Source organism: Palaemon carinicauda, chromosome 12 (genome assembly GCF_036898095.1).
Source record: "Palaemon carinicauda isolate YSFRI2023 chromosome 12, ASM3689809v2, whole genome shotgun sequence".
Lineage (NCBI taxonomy): Eukaryota > Metazoa > Arthropoda > Malacostraca > Decapoda > Palaemonidae > Palaemon > Palaemon carinicauda.
In genome coordinates, this window is record NC_090736.1 from 116,843,073 (window position 1) to 116,848,072 (window position 5,000).

Consider the following 5,000-nt stretch of genomic DNA (forward strand, 5'->3'; position numbering starts at 1 on the left):
CATGTGATTGCTCGTGTATTATTTATATTTCGAGCATTGAAAACTGGATGTCATTTAAACCTGATGGGTAGTGCAATGAAATGACCGGAGAGTGCTGTAAAACTAATTTCAAGTGATCGACGGGGGTGGGGCTACAGTTGCCTGCATTTATTCCGGTACACTTTACCGGGAGCTAAGGAGACGTCTGGCAGCTGTGCATTTAGCAGATAACGCTGCGCTTAGTAAAAAGGAAACTGTTGGCAACGCTGCCTGTTGAAAAAAGTTGTTGGGCTTGTAAATACGTGACAGATAAAAACATTTTCATCAATTTGGAGAAGTGGTTTCAGCAAATAACAATAAATTTATCTGTACTTAACGTAAAATAAGAAACAGTTAAATGACAAGAAATCCCATTTATGAAAGTGTGATCGCTGCACAACTTCCACCTCTACGTTTTTAATCAAGTAATTTCTTGCTCTCTTCATGTCTTTAAGCCATTCTCTCTCTCTCTCTCTCTCTCTCTCTCTCTCTCTCTCTCTCTCTCTCGAAGTTATAGCCTTACAGCAGATAATGCTAGTTACTGCTTGTAAAATTACTGCAAATCAATCTTCGAGAGGAACATGTAACGCCCTCCTCTGTCATTGTATAAGATTATTAGGCTACTGTTTTGAGATATATATATATATATATATATATACACACACACACACACACACATATATATATATATATATATATATATTTACATTGTCAAAAAAAATCATTCGGGGGTTCAGTTGTAACGCATAAGGCAGTTGATACTATACTAAGTATTCCAGTTTGACAAATTATAATATGATAGACCTATATGCCATAAATTAATTTGAAAATATAACACATTAATAATCGACACTGTGCTATTGGTGAATATGCCAATAAGCATTACTTAACAGTTAATCAAAGACAGAGTAAGGTATTCTGAATCCCCTTTTAGGCGTTAGTTGTCATAATTTATCACACGTCCACGCAAGTAGCAAAGGAAAAATGAATCGGCAGCAAGTCTCACAGCTAAAGTGTAGGTGCATTAAGAAGCAACAAATCGGGGCATTACTGTTGGAATGTCTATGTGCGGATCCAGTCCAAGTAATATTTCTCGACAGGTTGGTATCTCTCGTAACACCCGTTTAATCGTTTATCGTTGGTTAAAGAGGAGGGTTATCTTTGTGATAGACCCAGACCAAGTGCCTCAAGAGCCACCACAGGCGGGTAGGACAGAGACATCCTCAAAAAGCTTGAGAGCGATCACTCCAGGAATGCGGAGGCAGTTTGGGAGAGGTTACACCTATACGTCTCTGCATTGACTGTGAGGAGACCCCTTCATGAACAAGATATTCACCCAAGCATTCCTTCTAAGAAAGAAAAGTTGACTTGGAGACTCCAGTTTGTCCAACAATATGTTGGATTTTTGGGGACGGGGTATCTTTTCTGATAAGAAAACCTACTCTTCAACAAATCGTGGAAAGCTCCATTGCTGGAGAAGACAATACAAGGTAAGTCATTGTGACCTGTAATAGCTGAGAGTATTTATTTAAAGAGTAGTGTTGGTGGTTGTGGTGTTAAGTATAGATATATGTTTGCTAGGTATTATGATTCACATGGGACGAAAGGGTAATTAGCAATTCACTTCAGTTAAAACTAATTAAAAGGCAACATTGTAAAAAAAAAAAAAAAAAAAAAAAAAAAAACTAATATTCCCTGCTTATGATGCTACCATTCCTTCTGGATATCTGCTGAACTATGAAATTTTAATATTAATTGCATGTAGCCTGTCTAAAGCGCATAACTAGTTTTGTTTTGAAAATTTGCTGAATATTTTTCAGTTTATAAGGAACCAATAATATATTTGCATTTATAGGCCTAATATCAATAGTAAAGGTAATCAATAGAAAATGTATTTACTGTACTGTATTACTGATATTTCTTTGTTTTCTTGGTGCAAGTTTGAGTTTAGGCTAGGTATTTATAAAAACCTATCATTGTTCATCGTAACTTTATTTCATGTTCTATTTCCACGAAAGATATGAGGAGGAGAATATCTACACGGAGGCTACGAGTGGGCACTTTACGGTCATCTGTTGGGAGATGGATCACCTCTACGGTATAAGGAAATTAGAAATGATAGACTGAAGGTACACTGCTGACAAATATTTAGAAATACTGGAGGAGGTGATGGTTCCAACAATAAGTTTGTCTGCCCTGCCGTATCCAGAACGCATACATTTTATTCAGGACAACTGTTCCATTCATACGACCAAAATTGTGAAGAGGTGGTTTGACGAGCAGTCAACCCAATAGAAGGTATGTGGGCTTGCGTTGTGAATGCCTGGAATTCTGAAGAAGAAAGAACTCAATTCAGCTGATGCAAGATGCTGAAACAGTGGGAAGTGCCTCGAAGGCGGCCACAGATTGTATACAACCATGAAGCATCCATGCCTCAAAGATTACGTAGTGTAGCGGATATTAATGGGGGTTGGACTGAATACGGTCTTGTATGGCTGTTCTCATTATATTTATATTAGTTAAAATTTTTCCTTGCCATATTCATGGCAATTACAAGATTATTTTTTTTTTCATTTTTTGTTTTTGTTTTTTTTTTTGGCTTTTATTTAATATATTATTTTGATTTTTTTGGCTCTTTCGCTTACTTAGTCTTGTTTATATATGTTTTTATAAATGTTTTATATTTTATATACAAATGTTATTGTATTGATATATTAATTTCAAATTGATTTGATTATTATATCTAATTTTCAACTTTATACTTCATATTTTAATTTGTTTATTCAGTTATTCTGTACTTTTATATTTTACTCACTGTTATTTTCTCTTTTATTTTGTTGCTTATTCTCTTTTATTCTCATAGAATAGTTCATTCATCTACTATTCTTTGTATTTATCTACATTTTCTAAGTTAATTTATCTATTTATTTAAACCGAAGAATGGTGCATGCTTGCCAAAGCATAGACAATGTTAACTGAAAGCATGCTCTAATGTGTTTAGTTCAGCTTAAAGTAGAGGACTATGTTGATGACGTTGAAAATTTATTTTTCGATTAAAGATAATAGCTGACCTCTCGTTATTGTGTAAAGAGAAGTCATTGGGAATAAATTACTTAAGTATTCATTATTGGTTGTTCATGTATTATTATTATTATTATTATTATTATTATTATTATTATTATTATTATTATTATTAATATTATTATTATTATTATTATTATTATTATTATTATTATTATTATTATTATTTTAACCAAGATATAATCCTAATTCAAAAAGGAAAATGGTAAAATCCAAAGTGAGCCTCCAACGGTGAAAGAAACCAATTGAAATTCTTCATTTCACATAACATTTCCTGCTCTGTGTTCGCGATTCCACGCTTTATGGCACGTGCATATCAATTCACCTCCTTTTTAGATACACTGATATATATAAAGGACCTTGTATGTGACAAAAGCGCCACTAGATTATTTTTTTTTAATGAAGCTCCAATCTGCACGAGGTCCGTAGAGAATATATATATATATATATATATATATACATATGTATATATATATATATATATATATACATACATATATATATGTATATATATATATATATATATATATCCAAAGATCAGGGCTATCATATTTAAATTCTTGCAATTTATACATTTTGAAATTATTTTTCAACATCCTAAAATATATGTGATATTCATTTTGAAATATATTCTAACAACCTTTCTATTGTTAGCTAATTCATTTCCGTTTTCTTTTTACAATCATGAAAATTGTAGTGTTAAACCTACTGTAGTTTATACCATTATAATATCAGTTATATGGATAGCTCTTATGTATGACTCAAATTAGACTGTCCTTTTCTTATCTATAGTGTCCATAACCATATTCATGTCGTTAAGCTTTCCAGATGACCATTCTTAGGAACTTTGAATAAAAAAAGATTCTAAAAGTTGAATTTAAAGTAAAAGATTTTTTTTTTTTTTGAAGCAGGAGAGTTATAGAAAGGGCTGTGTAGTAACCGAGATCTACAGACTGACTGAGGTTCAATCATTTATTTATGGTGTTTGGGACGGGGAGGGGGGTTGTTAGAAAGCTATTGGTAAACAAAATAATAATATGTAAAGTAACATGTCACTTTCTCTAAAACCATACTATTTAGTCACATGGCCCACCAGTATTAACTTGACGGATTGCATTAATTACAGAGGCATAACAATTACGGCAGTTGTTAGGAAAAAAAATATGGTATTCTTATTTTAAAAGAAACTAGAGAGAGAGAGAGAGAGAGAGAGAGAGAGAGAGAGAGAGAGAGAGAGATTTAGAAGCTGTACTGAACAAATCTTAATTTTGAGACATGTTGAACAGCAAGAAAGAAATCCATTTTTAATGTCATTTGTGGACTATGAAAAAGCCTTTGATAATGTGCACCGGCCAAATTTACTTTAAGTTTTGCGTTATTATGGAATTCCTCTTTAATATGTCAATTTGATTATTTATTTTTCTTTTTTTTAATGAGCATATTATGCGCAAAATATTGCTAACGGAATCCTATCAAGTGAATTTCCAGGGAACAGCTGAATTTTGTAATGCGTATTACAGTCGAATAATGGTAGAGAAGGAGTGGACTTGATTTGTAAAAAGAAATTAGCAGACCTAGAGCATACTGATAATGCTATCCTTATTAGAAAAACCACACAGGATTTGCAATGCTTGTTCACCAGAATGCATGAAATATTACACAAAGTTGGGCTCGGGATAAATAGAAGAAAGACAGAGATGATGTGAACAGAATTTGAAAGGGAAGATAAAATATCAAATGAAGAAGGGAGAATGAATTTTTATAATCATTTAAGTATTCATGAAGTATGATCTCGAATACAGGGTTTTTAGGATTAATTTAAGGAATCATTGAAAAAATAAAATTAGACTACAGCTAGGTTCAGTAAAATTTAGAAAATAAAATTGCTTGAAATTTCCTAC